At 39.5% G+C, this 20,488-nt stretch overlaps 1 pseudogene; it reads left to right on the top strand.

Annotated features, from left to right (window-relative positions):
* Positions 1-19,597: 19,597 nt before the first annotated feature.
* Positions 19,598-20,247, top strand: LOC101419986 (fructose-bisphosphate aldolase B pseudogene; annotated as a pseudogene).
* Positions 20,248-20,488: the final 241 nt, after the last annotated feature.

Here is a 20,488-nt window from a genome sequence, read left to right on the forward strand (position 1 = left end):
GACTAACCAATTTTGGAGGATTTGTTTCTTGCTTTTCTACCCTACTAGCTTATGCATTCAATTTGAGCATGGGGCATGTCTCACTGATCTCTGTATGGCTAATGCTATCCATCATCTACATTGTATTACTTAATCAAAACATACAGAGTGAAAGTTCTATACGGAATGAGGCATTGCCTATAATGAACAACCTCTAAAATTCTGTCTCAACTCTGATGATATATGATTACTTTCTCTTGTGGGCATCCACCCTTTTCCCCCTCTTTTCCCAATTCTTTTTTTTTTTTTAAGTTTTATTATTTATTTATTTATTTATTTCTCTTTCCTACCCCCCCCCTCCATTGCCTGCTCTGTCCATTCGCTGTGTGTTCTTCTGTGTCCGCTTGCATTCTTGTCAGTGGCACCGGGAATCTGTGTCTCTTTGTTGTATCATCTTGCTGCGTCAGCTCTCCATGTATGGTGTCACTCCTGGGCAGGCTGCGCTTTTTTCCCCACAGGGTGGCTTTCCACGCAGGGTGTACTCCTTGCACGTGGGGCTCCCCTATGCGGGAACACCCCTGCATGGCACAGCACTCCTTGCGAACATCAGCACTGCGCATGGGCCAGCTCACCACACGGGCCAGGAGGCCCTGGGTTTGAACCCTGGACTCCCATATGGTAAGCGGATGCTCTATCACTTGAGCCAAATCCGCTTCCTTTTCCCAATTCTATATTCTCTTTCTTTCTTCTCTAAGCCCTGGACAAGTAACTATTAGTTTGGATTTTTAAAGTTGTAAAGATGGAAAGCCTTTAGTGATAAGGCTCATAAAAGGACCTGCGGGGAAGATAAGGTAGCAGGAGAAATCATCAAATCCTTCTGGCCCCAGTGCTTACAAGTCTGGGCTCCTCCCTCAGGCTCTTTCTTGGAAAACAGGAACAGCAATTCAGCTGTAAGTGTGTGTGTGTGTGTGTGTGAGACACACACAACTTGCCTAGTTAGGATTAGATTCAGCTGCATGGAAAGAAAATCTAAATTAACTGTGGCCTAAACACTGAAGAAAACTAAAAGTTTTCTTCTCTCATAAATATCACGGAGGTTGGACATTCGGAGCCAGTAAGGCAGCTGCACAAACTCTTTGGAGACCCAGAGGTCTTTGAAGTTTCCATTACACCTACAGTGAGGCTCTCATCTATATGGTTCTAGGGGTTACTGGAGGGCCAGTCAACATATTATGAATTTGAACTTATAAAATGAACACTAATATCTGAACTACTTTCATCTGTTTTATATATTAGAGTTTCTGTTTAATAAAAGAATTTTGGTGCTACAGAAATTGGAAAACTACTAATCTCTTTTACAGGCGAGGATACTGAAGCTCAGAGAAATTAAGTACCCTACTTTAGACCCAGAGCTAGTTCCTGACAGAGCCAAATGAGAATTGGAATCACCTAATCACATCTGTGCCGTTTCCACTATTAGAACAGTCAGTATCTCATTCAAATCACACAGTGAATATAAGATGAGAGGAGCAGATCATACCACATCATGGAATATATCTACCAGACCACATCCATCTTCACAGTGTTGAGTAAATGTCATCTGCTTAAATGGTGAAGAATTCCATAAAATAAGGATAGACTCCATCTTTAGAAATATCACACTGTTTTGGCAGCAACTTTTCACCGAGGACAATATGAGAAAGTATAGGCAAAACTGTACCTTAGAATAATACTAATGTTCAATTTAAAAAAAAAGTGGCCATCATTTACTATACCAATCTGTTCTGAAACATCCCTGAATGATCACTCTTCTTTTATTTTCTTGATTCAAAGACCTTTCAAAGATGTTTGGAGTAAATTCTGTGCATTTTCTACAGTAACCAGGAAGATGTAGGACAATTGATTTGTTAAGATTGAAAGGGAATTGTTTCCTTTTCATATCAAAATTGCTAAAGAAAATGAATGCTTTGCCTTTATATTCAAGGAATGCAAGCCATTTAAATGGAGCCTCCATGAAAATTGGGCAAAATAGTTTCAAATAGGGGTTGAATACATTTGAAACTGAGAAATATGCCAGAATCAGTTCCTATTTTGTATGTAATTGAACTGATTGAATTACCATTCCTGCCCAGAACCACAGAAGCCCAAGAGACTCTGGGGCCAAAACCACAAACAATGGTTCTTTGTCTAAGGGGAGCCCATGGTTGGGTTTTTACATGCAAACGTGTGTGATTTCAATGTTAGCAGAATGATTAAGAATTCAGCTCTGTCTCAGAGTGGGTCATGTGGCTGTCAAGAGTTGCTCCGTCCAGCCCCTGACTTATGAATAGAACACGCTACCACACATGAAAGCACGGAAAATCTTTTTCCTTTTCTCAGTTCTTTAAAAGTGGAAATCCATCAGATGTGTGATTTGTTCCTTCCCAGTTTAGAAACATATAAAGCAAACTGGTACCTCACATTTACAAGAGAATGGTGCAAAAGTCGATGATGCTTGCCTGACACACAGCACCACCATGTTGGGATTGCTGGGGAAACCAGGGAAGGGAAGGTGATAGCCAGATGACACTTATGGAGTGATTCCTTCCACCGACTGCACATCTGCGTTGAGCTGCTGCCCAGGATAAATAAGTATGCTTTGATTTGCTGCAGCTCAGAATTAAAATGTGGAGAAGCAGAACATATTCTGCAACATGCCAATGATGTAAAATTGTTGAGGGTAAGATGTTGACTCTTATGTGTGTGTGCATGTACACACCAGCATAGTTTGCAAAATTGTGTGTTCTTGCTTCTGAATAGCATATATTTCTTTAAATGTAAGTTATGCCATGGACCCAAGAGATTTAGATACACTCCATGGGAAAAGCCCAGTTTACAAGTATTAGGAGAATAATGAAACAGTAGTTTGTCAGAAAGTCTTTGTCTGGAATTAAGATAGACCTATAGCTGGCTGAATAAATGATACTAAAAGATATTTCCTTTTCATCTAAATCCATCAGGGCACGGTGTTGGTAGAAGGTAGAAAACATGTTGTAATATTTTCATCTATTTAGGTGTGTTTTGAATGTAGTAGGTGATTAATGTTTGTTCATGAAACACATACCATATATGTACATTTAAAATGTAAGCATTTCACAGTACAAGAATAATATTAATTTTCCCACTAACTTTCATCTATTGCTGCTTAGGTAGCCCATATTCAAAGTTAAAGGCCAGGTTCCTAATTATTGGTTAAAGCAGAGGTTCATGGGACAATAATATAGACTATTGGGGGATTATACATCAGTAGCCTGCATAGCTAGAATGCCCTAAACCTAATTTTCCCTTTAATAATAGAATTAGGCCTGGATGTATTAAAACACCTTTTCATGTTGGCATTCCATTTAATCTTATGGCATGATTCTGCCACAGTGTTCCATATCTACAGTGACCCAATGCAGTAGTAGAAACGAAACGTTTGATTCTGCAAGACTTCTCTTGGCTGGTTGGCTGGGCATGTAAATAGCAGATTTTTTTACTTTTTAAGATTTATTTATTTATTTATTTTCCCCCTCCCCTTCCTCCTGCCCTGCTGCTTTTGATGTCTATGTTGTCTTCCTTTCTCATTTTCTCTCCTCTAGGGTTCACTGGGAGACCCCTGATGGGGAGAGAGTTTCCCTGTCAATTACGCCACCTCAGTTCTGGTTTCTGCTGGGCTTCACCTTGACTCTCCCCTTGTCTCTCTTTTGATGAATCATTGTCTTGCTGGGTGACTCACTTGCATGGTGCACTGGCTCAACACACAGGCACTGGCTCACCATGTGACCACTGGCTTGCCACGCAGGTACGCTTTATTTTCTTTGTCACCAGGAGACCCCAGGGATCGAACCCAGGTCCTCCTATATGGTAGGTAGAAGCTCTATCACTTGAACCACATCTGCTTCCCAACTTGGGTCACATCTACTTCCCTTAAGCCACATCCACATCCAAGGAGATCTTATAAGTTTCTTAGAGCTGTGGACTTGCCATAATATTATGTAGTAAAGGAAAATGAGATATAACACATATATTCTATTTCCTTATTTATGATTTTCAGAATAATAAATATTGGTGGCAATAGTATCATACATTTATTTGAGTTGTTGTAACTATTGAATCAAAGGGTGGGAAGGAAACTTTGAGGTTTTTGGTCAACTTCCCTTATTGTAGGTGAGGAATTCAGGACCTAAAAAATTTACCCCTTGTTATTTCCAAAAACTAGAGCCTGACCTCCAAGCCACAATTCCCATGACTTTGTTCCCCTTATCTGTCCAATTATTTGAGTCATTTAGGCCAAATATCTTTTATTAAAGAAAAATAAGGTTTTGTGTGTCCTTGCTATCCATATGGTTTATTAAACCTCCAAACTTAACTTCCATCTGTTTTCCGCTTCCAAATTCCCTGATGCCACCCAGTTCTCCCTGGCTGCCAGGAATATTAATTTTTGTCCATGATTGAAAAATCTCCAGTCTACAAACACTAAGAAGTCTTGTTTTCAGTATGGAACTTCCCTAGTAATATTGGGGAACCCCAAACAAAGGGGCATTTGCCAGGAATTTTTTATAGAATCTAAATAAAAGCCACTTCTGAATTTTATCTCTTTATTATTCTCTAGGCCTGCTTCTTTAATTTAGATGAGAATCAGCCACACCAGAGAGTCCTTCCCGCACTGGATGGAAATTCTAAAGCCCTCTGGCCCAGACCCACACTACTGTGGAATTGGCTCCAGGGTAATAAGGGCTCTGCACTACAGTGCAACAACAGGACTCGTGATACATTGCAGTATGTTGTGGCCCAGCATCACCATATGGCTTCTAAATGTGCCATGAAAAGCCACCAACCATTTAAACATCTAATGAGTAAACTGTACACACACACATACACACACATTTAAAATTTTGTCATAAACTGGTTAACTTCTTCAAGCACATTAAAAAAGGAGTGCTAGTAGAAGTACTCATTCTATGAACACAAAATCAATGATGAAATGGTAGAGCCCTGCTATGCTGCTTTGAGAGTTGCTTTTTTGCACAAGAAGCATTTTCTGAAGTTGCTTTGAATAGGCCCTTAGACGCCACTTCAGTGTTAATGCTACCGAGATGTGGGGGTTTACAGTGAAGTAGAATAAATGTCCATGCTTTTGGCTTAACATTGGAAAAGATATTGTGTGTGTTTAACTAGAGAGCCGTGTTAGTGTTTAGAGTCCATATTTTTACTTTCTTCACAGCCCAAACAGGCTTCTTGGGGCACATTTTGGGCCCTGGCTCACCCAGCAGGGCCTGCCAAATGAGGCCATCACATTACCTAATTCTGCCAGTCCCTTTGGGGATGATACCTTGCTGATCCAAGTGTGTGTTCAGATTTTTCAAAATGCCTCCGATTTTAAAATGCACTTTAAACTGGAAAGAGTCACTCCTGAGTATGTAACTAAGGAAGTTTGTATTTCTCATTCTTTGTTTGGTACAACAGTTCAGGTGTGGGTATGAAAGAAGATAAAGGGATGTCACAAGAACTTCTGATGGCAGATGTGTAGCTGGGACTGAGGACAGTCATTCCCACACAGGCAAATCCTATTAAGGCTAGTCTGTGATCAGATGAAATAAAACAATATTGCTAAGTTTCTTAAGAGGATTTATTTTGGGGAAACTGTAAGTGAATAGAGATGAATTTAATATCTCTAAAATCCTTACAGAATTTTACATTAGGTTTTCTGAAATTTTGCCATATGATAAAGCCTAAGTATGAATTTTAGATATTACTCTAAAAGGATTGCTATATAATTTTATTTCCTCTTCTCACTTTTTAAAAAAGGATAATGACACTTATTTACACATCTCCTGAGAATGAGACATGCTTTCAAGAATTGGCAGAGACTTCTTGATGACTATTTGTATAGGTTCAAATTTGGCCCAAAGATTATTTGGTTGAGGAGTTCATCTATATTCTGGATAAAAGATTTGGTACAGAACTATAATTTCAAACACTTAGTATACAAAATTGTGCAAAATTCCACGAAAATTTCAAAAGGCTCAGAAGACCTTTTGAAATTGGAAGAAGTTATGAAGAAACTTTCCAAGTTCATTGTAACCAATAGAAAGAAAAACTGCCTCAGCTAGAGAGTGATTCGACTCTCTGGTAGATTAGCTAGTCGATTAAATTCAGCTAGTAAATTAATTTTATATTCCCTCATAATTAGCTTTGTGAATCTTCTCTCATTAGAGGCTTTCTATTTATGGAATCACAAATGGCATCTGTTGTGGAAAAATACTCACTCTTTTGAAAGTTAATCCAGAAATAGACTCCCATTAAAATAAAGCAAACTAGTAGAATGTTGGAGGTGGGGGTGGGGGGGTGGGGGCAGATCATGAGACCATTAATTTTCTGGAATAGCATTCTGTGTCTCCACCAGCTCCTGAATGAGTACCGTAGAAAGCAATGACAGATACCCACCATTAGCATACTGTCCCTCTGTCTCTCACATCTGATTTGGCCCTCAGACCTCCCTCTGAAATCAGTGCAGCTGGCAGCTGGTTTTGATTGAGAATTACGCCGTTAAAAGCAATATTAGCAGGCGGTCAGTGCAGATAGTGAACTACCTTTTCCTGTAGAATGGAGAGCTAATTACTTGTCTTGAAATTTCTTCCCCTCTTCAAAGGAAATCAGTCTGATTTCTCCAAAGTTATCTAGTGTAAAAGAACCATGCCTCCAAATCAGTGTTGCCCCTTTTTATTTTTCTCATAATTTCTGAGATTTTCACTGTTACTCTGGTCTTCATATCCTGTTTTTCTGCTTCCACTTAGACATGCCAATTAAGGAAAGATATGGCTTATTTTAAAAATATGGTCCTAGTGCTGACTGTAAAGAGAGCTCTTAAACAGGCCTGAACTCTTCATCAGGATTAGCTGAACATAGTAAGTAAATCCCTTGTTGAATGGTGACCTTGTAAAGTCTCCAACAAGCAGGGCTGTACTGAGCTTTGTAGCAGCTTAAAGAAACAAACCTATTCCTTCCCTGGGGTCTCACAATTATCCACCAATCCCCTACCAGGCTATGTAATAGGCAAGATGCCACTGCAAGAGGCTAGCAATGGTCTGTGTAGTCCTCAACATGGGGTCCCAGAACCAGCAGCCTCAGCCTCAGCGTCACTTGGTAGAATTGCTTGTTGTCGGCCTCCAGTTGGGTCTGGGTGGAGACCAGCACTTTGTGTTTTAGCAAGCCCTCCAGGTGATCCTGATGCATGCTAGACTTTAAGAACCAATGGTCTAGTGCATTCACAGATTTCCTGTTAATACCTGTTGGCTCAAGCCTGGATTAACTTCACTTAGGGGGAGCACAGCATCCTGAAATCCAAGATAGGCCGATACATCAATGCCAACAAAGGCATCAAAATATCTTGGATATCTTAGGATAGTTTGATTCTTAGATCTCTCTCTCTCTCTTTCCTTTCTCTCTCATAGACACACCTGCACACATTACCTTATTATATACTACATCATTCATTCAACAAATACTTGTTACCATATATCAGAACCATTCCAGAAATTGGGAATATTGTAGTAAACTAAATGCATTAAGCCCTTGATCTAATTCTACTTACAATCTGTAGGGGAGAACTTCAAGTCTATAAATGAGATAATTCATGAGGTGGTAATGTGTGGTTAGGGAGTGACAGGGTAGGGGTGCTCACTTGGACAAAGCGGTTAAGGAAGTGAAGACAACTCTTTTGCCCTGTCTCACATCTTCTCAGCCCACTTTCCTATTCCAATCAACCTTCACTGTAGCAGCCAGCCTCACATACTTATTTGCTTAAGGGAGGTAATATTCTATATGGTAATCCTTGAACAACTGGGGAGAGGGAGCCAGTAGATAAATGCTCCCCTCTTTCTCATCTGGGACAGACAGTTCTGGGGAGCATTCTACATGATCCTCAGAAGGACCCAGGCAGACTGAACTCCATTTGCCCATATCTGTGAACACGTTAATAATGCACCTTAGAATTACTTTTCTTCCTCATTCCTTTCCTTGGGATCAATTCACAAATTAAACTACTTACCTACATGCAAGCCTGTTTCAGGTTCTGAGTTTGGGAAAACCCAGTCCAAGACAGTAGATCTCTAGAAAAAGGTGGCATTTCAGTAGAGACTTAGAAACATGAGGCATGACATCCTGCAGATACCTTGGAGAAGAGTGTTTCAAGTAAGAACAGATGTTCTGAGACAGGAATACGCTTGACATGTTTGAGGGTCAGCAAGGAGGCCAAGGTAGTTTATGTGGAGTAAGTGTAGACTAAAGAGAGGTAGGAAATATGGTACTGGAGAAGTAGGATGCCAGATGGTATATAGTTGATATGGTATATGTAGGACATTATAGCCTATCAAAAAGACTTTGGCTTTCATTTTGAGTGCAATGGGTAGTCAGTGGTGGATTTTGAGCAGAGCAGGTACATCAATCTGAAGGACATTTTTAAAGGATTACTTTGGATCTTGTTTTTACAGAACAAACTACAGGGTAACAAAGGTATTATAATCAAGACCATTTAGGAGGTTTTTTAAGTAATTCTAAATAATCAGAACTCTGATTGTAGGAGTGGAGGTGACAGAATTTGCATTTGGATTGCATATGGGATGAAAGAGAGAAATCAAGGATGGTTCCAAAGTTTATGGTCTCAACAACTCGAATGAATGGAGTTATCAATGAAAGGAGTGAAAAGAGAATTCATGAAGAAAATAAATGACACCTGATCTGAAGAAAAGGAAACAACAAAACTATAAAGTTAATTCATATTCTGTTTCATCAGTAGCATTATAATCTCACACTAATGCCCATTGGAGAGTCAGACATTATTCTTGGCCTGAAAAACTACATACAGATTCTGTCCATAATACTATAAATTAAGGAATCTTCATCTTTTTTTGGGACCTAGCACATATTGGCACAATGGAGACACTTTCTCAAATAACATAGGAGTAGTATTAATAATATTGATAACCACTCTCAATCAATTATTATATTTAGTCCATCAAACAACTTGAACATTAGGTATATTTGTCCTTATTTTATATATGATGAAACTGGCAAAATTGTAGCTAAGTAACTTCTCCAAGGTCTCACTGCTTATAAAGGGCAGACCTGAGATTCAAGCCCAGGTCTTCCTGATGAGACACATTTTTACTATTGCACTCCAGCATCTCCTGCTTTCTTTCACATTTTATCATAGTGTCTGTCCAAACTAGTCTTGCTTCCAGCCATAAATCCAATGGAATTTTATTTCTCTCTCATGTAACAGTCAAATGAAAAGATTCCAGAGATAATATACAGTTTTAAGGGATTGGGGTCTTTCAGTCTTGTTGCTCTGGTAGTTTCTTTCTAATCCCTTTCCTTCCACTTCTTCTGCAGCAGGGCTTTGAACAGATCTTCTAGGTAGAGTCAGAATCAGGGGCAAAACCATTTTACCCTAAATACACTATCATGGGTAATTATACCAAATTGGTTTGCTTTCACCACTTTCATTTATTCCTTCATCACCTATCTCTGTAATATTCTTTGGCACTTTCGTCTTTCCTCACTTCAATGCATCTTTCTCTTAAATACCTGATGAACACAAATGACTTTTAATTTTTTAGATGAACGTAAATGACTTTAGAACAATATGCACAGTTGATAAGGTGTATAGATTATATTTTTGACTCTGTTTCTCTCCCTTTCTTCCTAGCATTTGCAGTTTCCCTCAACTAAAGTTTCAGGGTCATCCCCTGTATTTGTGTCCTACTCATAAGGTTGTCCACTCAGCAAGAACCTTAACCAAAGGAGTTCTCAGAGCAGTCTTGATACTCACAGAGAACCACCAAGGCACAGAGGGAATTCAACTCATAGTTTTGGAGAAGAATGCAGGTCATAGCCTGAAAATCAAGACCAAGTTCAAGTCTAAAGAATGTGGTGAGGTTGTAAACAGGAGATTGTGTAATGAGGTCATAAGCCAGAAGGATCAGAAACACATGGGATGTAGTATATGGAGTGGTTAGGACAAGTGGTTCAGGACTAAGATTGTGACTGATCAGAGTATTGGAAACCTGTTTTTATGGGATGCCAGATGCTTAGTACAAGTATAGATTTAATGGATTAAAGGGCTAGAAACCAGACTTTGTTCCTAAGTAAGAGAGTTTTAGGAACCATAGGCTAATAGTGCAACAGTTCATCATCCAGTTAGCCAGGGTCAACTTTGACAGCTGTTTCTGTGTATATTTCTTCATCCTGTTGATTTATTCATTCTTGTATTGACATTGGCACTGTCAGAAATCCATCAAATCTATGTTTTATACCAACTATTATATCTGGGAGTAGAATTGGAAATAGAAGATAAACTGAAATAGTCCTTGTTCCCAAGGAGGTTTTAGTTCTGTTTGGAAACAGATTTAAAGCAAATAATAAATAGAGAGAGTATGACATGTTAATGCTTTAATGGAAATAAGTACAAGATATAATGGAAGCACAGAGTCTCATACTCCTAAAGTCAGAGATGATTTCACAGAGAAGATAGTGCTTGAGCTGATTTTGAAGCATTAGTAGGAATTTGTTGTACAGACAGAAGAGGAGTGGTGTAAGAGCAGGTTTTCCAAGCAGGGACACCTGAGAGTATGAGGAATGTTCAAGCATGGTGTGCTCATGAAACTTCAGAGAAGCTGATATAACTGTCCAGAAAATTATGTGTTGGGGGGGTGGGACGGGAGGGAATTAGTCAAAGGTGAGACTGGAAAAGTTGGGAAGGGTGAGATCTGAAAAGGGTTCGCATGCCACACTATGGAGCTTAGAATGTACTAGGGCAGAGTGGGTGTAGCTCAGTTGTTGAGCACTGGCTTCACATGTATGAGGTCTTAATTTCAATCCCTGGTAAAATCTAAAAAATTTAGATTTTTGTAGGTTGATAATGGTAAGTCATTGCGTAATTATGTGAAGGGGAGCAACATGAGTTGAATGTTGGAGAAATTCCTCTGGGTGCAGTTGTAGACATTTGAGCTGTCCTTTAAGTATATCAACAGCTCCAGGAGGTAGAGCTGTTATGAACAGAGGCCCTTGAAGGCACATGTATAAATATTCAAAAGTAAAAACAGTGACTCTTTTTCTTCCAGGAATTTGAAAAGTATAGGACAAAAAGTTCCTCAGCAACATTGCTGCTTCTCCCTGGGTCTCTTTGAACCTATATTGTTTGATGTAAGTACTACTATTAATACAGTTTTATCTCTTCCTTCATTAAAAAATATTTTTAGATCATTAATTTTTTTTTTTATTCTTGGCCTCTAGCATTTAAGAAAGAAAGAGCAGTTCTAAAGAAAACCCAAGTGTTTTATTCAGTGATAATTTTTGACTAGTTAGAGAAATTACTTCTCTCTGAAGGAGGCATTCTCTAAAAAAGCATTTTCTCTGGACATGGATCATGGCATCTTTTGCCCAAAGTACCAAGGTTGTACTGTAATTCCTGGTTCTATTAGTTAAGTGTTTTTCTTAAGGCAAAAGTGTTCTGAGTGTTTATCCATTTTCCTCAGAGGGATGTAAATATCATTCCCAATTCTTTCTAGACTGACTTTAATTGAGTAAGAAAGTAAAGCAACATTCAGTAGGCAGGAGGTTGAATGAACTATAATTCTCTGAAGAAATGTGCTTAAGGGTATGGCCCCCTGAATTCTCTAAGGGAGGTGCTGCCAGTAGTTCTGATGCCTGAGATCAAAGATTTTTTAGCCAGAGCTAGTATCTTATATCTCCTGCTACCAATGCCTTGCACTGTGCCTTCTTTATGACAGGATCTCAATAATATTAGCTGCTACTGAGGATGATGGAAAATTGTGGGAAAGTGATTATGTGATGGTTAACTCAGTGTTTCCCAAACTTGCTTGACTAGACCCAGCATTTGGGGATACTTACAGTGTAGAATCTTGATCTCCATTGCAGACTTCTGAAGAATTCGGATCCTCAGGTAGGGGGACTTGATAATCTGTAGATGGCTTGTACTCCAAGTAAGTTGTATAATCAGGCAAGTTTGGAGAAACCAGGCTTAATGTATCTTCACTCTATATGAGGTATAAATTCCTAGGGGTAAGTGGTAGGATATACACCAGAGGTCAAATGTAGAAACAGCATTTAAAAAAAAAACTTTTTATTTTGAAAGAATTTCAAACTTACAGGCAAGTTACAAAAATAATGCAAAAATAATACAGGAACCTCCAATATATCCTTTACCCAGATACCCAGATTCACCAACTTTTAACATTTTGCCACATTTTTCATACCATTCTATTACATCTATCTATCTATCTATCTATCTATCTATCTATCTATCTATCTAATCTTCCTATTTATCTATCTACCTCTATTTAGAGATATCATTTTAAACTGAAAGGTTGATAGACTCTCCCTCAGGACTCAGAGTGTGGCCTGAGGACCAGAAGCACTGGCATCCCCTAGGAGCTTGTTAGAAACGCAGAGGTCCTTCCCAGACCTGCTCTGTGCACACCTGCATTTTTAACAAGATCCCCAGTGATGTTTGCACATACAGTGTGAGGAGCAGTGATCCAGAGCAGAGGACAGCAAACTATAACCAGTAAGTCCAATCTGGCCTGCTTTTGTAAATAAGGTTTTGTTGTAAAATAGTCATATCTGTTTAATTATATATTATGTAAGGATGCTTTCATGTTACAATAGTAGAACTGAGTAGTTATGATAGAGACTATTTGGATGGCAAAACCTAAGATATTTACTATCTCACTCTTCATAGAAATATTTGTTGACCTCTGATCTAGAGCACGAGATCCTAATAGTTTAAAATTAGTCACATACATAATAGTAATAGCAATAGCAATCACTTAAAACATAACTTTTTATTAAAACCTTACAAATTGCATTTTCCATCTGTTCATTGTTCTTAAATTTGAGGTGTAACTGCCCATTGAGATGGGGTCTTATTTATTTTATAATATATGGCTATGTCACATCTATCTCAAAAACTTAGAGCAATTCTCTTCTGCCAATGAAATCTAATTCCTAACATGGCATTTAAAGCTCTCCAGGATATGTACTCAAGCTCCAATTTCATTTCCCATTAGACTCTCTGGCATACCTTGCCTCTTGTCAAGCCATATTTCTGGCTGTTTCTAGAATACACACACACACACATATGTAATTGCCTATATTTAGATGTTATCATATTTTGCCATTCAAAGTCCAAATTCTTCCATAAACCTTCCCATGATATTTTATGTACATCACTATTACTAGATTCTTTGTTTAATGGTTACTTTGAACCTGCCTTATCTCTCCTAGTGAAGCAGACATGTCTTAAGAGCTGTTTTGTAATTTCTGATGAACTATATATGATATATATAACTATATATAATAATAAAAACCTATGTACTTACATGAAAAATTATAGATATCTGTACATTGAAAACAATTTCTGGTATGTCAAAATTGACTGGATCTTAACCAGCCTCATATCATTGTGGGAGTGGGAGTGTCAAGTAGGGAAGTTCTCAGGAGCAGTTCAGATAGACAGGGGTATTCTCTGAGGTAATGTACCTGCCCATAGCTTCACAGACAATTCCAGGTAAACCTGAAGTACCATGAGACAGGAGATGGCAAATAAATACACTGCCTTCCTCACTTCTTGGTGGGACAATTTTTAGAGGTGTTCCACACAGACTTTTAGAGAAGCCCCAGCAGGATGGACCCCAGTGGCATGGAGCTATAACCCACTCACTAAAGACTCCTTGTTGATTATTCTCCCTTTCCTCTCTCACTTCCCTGCTTCCTCACAGTACTTTCTGGAATCAATTTCCTAACAAACTGCTTGCACCTAAATCCTTATCTCAGGATCTGCTTTTTAGGGGAACCCAAACTATGGTAAGCAACATATAAGATGGCCTCCAGGGAAACGGACTTTGGCCCAGTGGTTAGGGCGTCGTTTACCACATGGGAGGTCCGCGGTTCAAACCCCCGGCCTCCTTGACCCGTGTGGAGCTGGCCCATGCGCAGTGCTGATGCGCTCAAGGAGTGCCGCGCCACGCGCCTGCGTAGGGGAGCCCCACGCGCAAGGAGTGCGCCCGGTAAGGAGAGCTGCCCAGCACGAAAGAAAGTGCAGCCTGCCCAGGAATGGCGCCGCCCACACTCCCCGTGCTGCTGACGACAACAGAAGTGGACAAAGAAACAAGACGCAGCAAAAAGACACAGAAAACAGACAACCGGGGGAGGGGAGGGGAATTATATATAAAAAAAAAAAAAAAAAGATGGCCTCCAATGTTATCGACTTCCTGGTTTTCACTATGACTTAGTGACCTGATTCTAACAAGTGGAATGCAAAAGTGAATATATGTCCCTTCTAGCTTAGATTATGAAGACTGTGGCTTCTGTCTTGGGAGCGTTCTTCCATTCTCTTTTGGATTGCTTGCTTTAGGGAAAGTCAGACTTTATGTTGTAAGGAAGCTCTGTGGAGAAGCTCGGACAAGTGAGCTTGGAGGTGAGTCTTCTGAGACAGCTAGGAAGCAGATCCTTCCCCATTTGAGTCCCAGCAGACACCTTGATTGCAGCCTTGTGAGAACCAGAACCAGAACCACATAGCTAAGGTAATTCTATATTCCTGATCCACAATAAACATGAGAAAAACAAAACCATTTGTTGTTTTCAACCATGTTCTAGGGTAAGTTCTAGGGTAGTTTCTTATATAGCAATAAATGGTTAGGTCATAAACTAAGACAGTAGTTGCAAATCTGTGTTACTAGGGTTTCACTTGAAAGCTTATTTCCTTGACTTGTTTGATCAAATTAACTCCTCATGCTTTATGCACCCAGGGCACTCTGTACATCTTCCTTAATACTCTTTACACTTGCTTTCTCTTGTTTAAAGTTACCTTCTTAACTAGACTGTGGGCCCCACAAGGACTGCATCAGTCCATTTTACCCTCTATTTTTAGTACCTTTAAGAATTATTGATTAAATAAGTAAATGTATTAGTCAGATTGGGTCTGTATGTAATTAATTGCAACTCAACCCTTTGCTTAAGCAATAACAAGTGGAAAGAAGGCTCTTCAGGTCCACCTGGACTGTGGAACTCAAATTATGTTTTCAGAAGTCTGTGTTACTCTCTATTTCCTTATCTTTCTGTTCTTGCCTTTTTCTCTTTCTCTCCCACTTCACCTCTCTCCCTTCCTTTCTCTTCTCCATCCTGTGGATCTGCTTTCCTTTGCCAGACTCATTTTCAAGCAGACTCTCCAGTTGTTATGGCAAAATGGCTGCTGGCATACTCAGACTGAAATTCTTATAATTGAGCAGATGTAGCAGGATGTAAACATCTCCTCAGAAGCTTAGAAAATACTATGGAATTGATTTTTAATGGGTTAACATAAGTCATAACTCTATTCATGAACCATTCACTATGGCCAGGGATATATAATATACAGACCGGCCATGCTTGGATCTAAGAGCTACCTCAGGACTGTGGGGGCTGGGCTACCCAACCCACACCAAATGGATTAATGGCGTGATTCCCTAAGGGAAAATCAGGATGGTGTTACCGGAAGAAGGCAGAATGGGTATGGGGCAGAAAACAAAAGAATCAAAAACTGAAATAAAAAACCAACCAAACAAACAAAAAAACCTGTAGGTATCACATACAATGAGGAATCAGAAATATGATTGAGAGGATCCAAGACCATATTTGGAAGACAGTATTGGTAATACAGGGAGAGCACGATGCTAACAAGCCAATTGGAACAATTGGAGAGAAGAAGGGAGAGTTGCAAGGAGTGAAAGGTGTGATCATACCTAAGAATATGTGAAGAGAGAAATGTGCTGGGATTCCCTCCCCACTCCTCCACTCTCCACCCCTCTTCTACCATGCACACACACTTGGGCAGTGCTTAATGTAGACTGCAGGAGGAGGCTTAAAGGAACTGTTTAGGGCTAAACAAAGAGGGTCATTTGGACATCGGTGTGCTGCTGAGTATATGTATTTTTCTTCAGCACTTATTCACAAAAACTACATGAACCATCACTGCTATTAGCAGTACAAATCAGCAGAGGGATCAGTTATTTTCAGTTTCTCCTTAATTAAACAACACATATAAACCATGAGTGTCATGGCATGATACCAATCCAGAAACACTGTACCACTAAATGCAAGAAAAAAGTTGCAGAATAAACATTTGGGACTCTATATGTCATCATCTCTTCCTGGGTCCTTGAAAGGCATTAATTTGAAAAGTAATTCAATTTGGAATTAGCAGATGTTGAGCATCTGCATGCTATTCACACCCTTATTATCCTGGACATAATTAGCTTAGTGTTACTTCATCTGAGAATCATCCCGCTGTCAAGTCAGTCACAGAGGAATATGGCGGATACCATGGACATGACAGTATGATGCCTTTTTGGAGTAAGCTAAAAAAGTGAGACTGATAAGAGACCTTTTGTACTCCCAATAGGTTTCATAGTCCCTTCAGAACACATTCTGACCCTTTCTGCCTACAGAAATCCTGGTTCTCACACATTTCTCAACAATGTTTTCCTCAATCCCCTTCTTAGTCTTCATCCAATAAAGGACTACTCAAACTCAGCACCACTGACATTTTATACAGGTAATTCTTTTTCATGGGGGTCTCTTCTGAGCACTGTAGGATATTTAGCAGCATTGTTTGCTTTCTCCTATTAGATGTCAGTAATCTTGGGGGCAAAATTATTGCCTCTGGTTGAAAACCACGGGCCTAATCTTACATATGTTCCGGGATGACAGAATCCATTCCTGTACCTTTAACTCTGCTAATGGTTCCTATATTTGTATCTTTGTCCCAGCACCCCTTCATTAAAACATCTCTGACTGGTCCTCTCCCACCCATAACTGAACATATCTAAAACTGAACTTTCTTATCTTCCCAAGGCTTCTCCTGCTTATCTGCTTTTCCTCCCTACCCTGTCTTCTCCTCCTCCTCCTCCTCTTTTTCCTTTCTTTTCTTCTTCACCTCAGTTATTGGTGATATTCTTCCTCCACTCTTCCGAAGTAGAAATCTTTAGCTTATCTTTGTTTTCCTCATTCAGGAGCAGATTCAGGCTTTGTAAAATCTAAAATTTATGCAATTTGAGGATCTTTTTAAAAGATCATACATTTATAAACAGATATAGGGACTCAGAAGGGGCTAATGTAAGTGAAGGGAACTGAAGCCTAAATTTTGTCAGTTTCATGATTAATCCATCTCTGAATTCATTCTCTTTATTCAAATAAAGGGCAATGTATTCATTTGAATGTTTAGTTGATCATTTTAATTCAGTGAAAAGACAAGCAGTCTTCCATTTTTAACTGGGGAAAAATTTATCTAATGAAGAACACTTTTTTAATGGCTAGCATGGGTCAGGGACATAATGCATTCTATCTCATTTAATCCTCCTAGCTACGTATAAGGAAGGAATTAATATGCTATTGTGGCTAAAAGTATGACTTCAGGGATTAAACTACCTCATTTGATTCTTGGTTCTATCATCTACTAGCCCGTGTGGCTGCAAAAATCACTCAGCCAGCTGAACGCTCAGTTTCTCCATCTATGAAATGGGAATAAATAATAGTACCTACCTCAATGAGTTGTTTTCAGGAATAAATGAGTTATATGTAAAGGACTTGGGAGAGTGCCTGTCATATAAGAAATACGTTATAAATGGTAGCTATCACTATTTTACTGTCAAGAAAACTGAGGCTCAGAAAATTAAACAACTAGACCAAGGGCATACAGTTAGACTGCACTACAATAGGAAGTTAAAGTCAAGCTCCCAGGCTTTTCACCACACTAGCTCCTGGGAGCAGCCTTCATAGTTTGGAGTAAATACTACAGGGGCATTGTTTTACAAAGTGCTGAACCAACATGCAGGGATTAGATTGTAGGCAAAAGAATGAGAAGTTAGAATGTAATGTTTATTTATTTTTGGGACTCTAAAACTTTACAAAATAAAAATGTATTTTTAAAAATTATGACAGTGATACATGTCATTGTACAAATGCAAATGCAAACACGAAAAATTCCACCATTCCCACCTGTTATCTTTTTTTCTTCCCCTGCCCCTTCCAACCCTGCCGTTCTGCTGTCTGTGACCATTTGCTGTGTGATCTTCTGCATCTATTTCTTTTTTTGTCTTCTCATCTTTCTCCTCTAGGATTCACCTGGATTCAATCCTGGGGACCTCTGATATAGAGAGGTTCCCTGCCAATTGTGTCACTTCCGTTCCTGGTCTCTGCTGTGCCTCACCTTGACTCTCCCCTTAGTCTCTCTTTTTGTTGTGTCATCATCTTGCTGTGTGACTCACTGGCTCACCATGTGGGCACTTGGCTTGCTATGTAGGTACTCGACTTGCCACACGGGCACTGGCTTGCCACACGGGCACTAGCTCACCATGTGGGCACTCATATGGGCACTTGGCTCATCATGTGGGTACTCATGCAGGCACTTGGCTCACCATGCGGGCACTTGGCTCACCATGCAGGCACTTGTGTGGGCACTTGGCTCACCACACAGGTACTTGCCTTGCAATGTAGGCACTAGCACGCCACACAGGCACTAGATTATTGCACAGACATGCTTTTTCTTCTTCTTTTTCACCAGGAGGCCCCAGGGATCAAACCCAGGTCTTTCTATATGGTAGGCAGAGGCCTTATCACTGAGCCACATCTGCTTCCCTGGGATCTTCTTGTATATACATACAAACACACTCTCTGGTCGTTTCTCTAATGCATACATATAGGATATTACTGCTCTGCAACATGCTTTTATCACTTAATTGTACAGCATGGACCCTTTTTGCTCAGTATATATAAACCTGATTCATTGTTTTTCATGGCTAGGTATTTAGTGACATGGATATACTGTGATTTATTTAACTGATCCCCATACTGTTGGACATTTAATCAGAAGTTCTTGACCTTTTTTGTTCCATGGACTCCTTTGCCAACCAGGTGAAAAACACAGATCCCTTACTAAGTCCACACTATACTCTGTATTATTTAATAAATATGTCACACCTGCACCAACACTCCCCCACAAGAATAATGTTTTTTTTAATTCAATTCAAGCTTATGGACTCCTTGTTAAGAACTCCTGCTTTACAGTAATGTACTTCTCATGAGTGGACCTGCAGAAAACGCTAGGCTGTGATCTCTGACAAGAATATTCCATGATAATAAGAGATCCAAACGATCTGACAGTCAGTTGGTTAGAGGCATGGTTAAGGTAGCCCTGATTTAAATTGACTCCATTGTTTTACTGTAAGTAATATTGACAGGAACATTCTTTTATATATAATTTAAATATAACTTTTATATATGTAATGAAGTTTTATATATAATTATGCATTTTTACTTGCATTATTGCAACTATTTCTGTAGGACTAATTCCTAAGTAAAAGGGAATTCCCACACTCTTCCAACTTTTTATATATGTAAATTTCTGACAAATTTCCTGGTAAACCAAGAAATGACTTCAATTTCAAAATAAGCTGAATGGGTCCCATTTGGCAGCTGCTATCTTACCCACAGCTTTTGAAACCTAAGAGGATTCTCCTCTCCCAAACTACCTGTCACTATGGCCCACCAATTTCCAGTCCTTATCCCAGAACAGAAGAGGGAGCTCTCTGAAATTGCCCGGCACATTGTTGCAGATGGAAAGGGGGTTCTGGCTGCAGATGAGTCTGCAGGTGTCATGGAAAACTGCCTGCAGAGGATCAAAGTAGAAAACTAAGAAGAGAAGCACCAGTAGTCCAAGAAATGCTCTTCACTGTGGACAATTCTGTCAACCAGAAGATTAGAGGCGTGATTGTTTTCTACAAGACCATCTACCCAGGGAAACTGTTTCAGAAATATCCTAAAGGAAAAGGGGGTCATGGTGGGAATCAAGTTAGACCAAAGAATGGCTCCTCTTGCAGGCACAAAGAAACCATCATTCAAGGGTTCAATGGCCTCTCCAAGCCCTGTGCTCAGTACAAGAAGGATAGTGCTGACATTGGGAAGTGGCACTTTCTGCTGAAGATTGCCAGCCAGTGTCCATCCAACTTTGCTATCCAGGAAAATGCCTACACCTTGACCCAGTATGCCAGCATCTTCCAGTAGAATGGATCGGTATCCACTGTTGAACCAGAGGCCATTCCTGATGGAGATCATGACATGGAACTGTGCCAATATGTTACTGAGAAGGTGCTGGTGGCTGTCTACAAGGCCCTGAATGACTTTCAGTAGCTCTCAACTATTATTTATTAGGACTTGCTGAACTTGAGAATTGAAAGGATTTCTTAGCTTGCTTGCCTGGAAAATATAGTAGTGCCTTGTAGACCTTGTATCTTCGTTGTTTTCAAAAATTTCTTCTGGATTTTTTTTTTAATGGAAAGGATATTGAATAATACTTTAAGTGAAAGTAGATCTAAAGTTAAGAGAAAGAATCTGTCCATTACTTCTTGGTAATTTTTGTCAAAGTTTTAGC

The sequence above is a fragment of the Dasypus novemcinctus genome, chromosome 8 (assembly GCF_030445035.2).
Source record: "Dasypus novemcinctus isolate mDasNov1 chromosome 8, mDasNov1.1.hap2, whole genome shotgun sequence".
Lineage (NCBI taxonomy): Eukaryota > Metazoa > Chordata > Mammalia > Cingulata > Dasypodidae > Dasypus > Dasypus novemcinctus.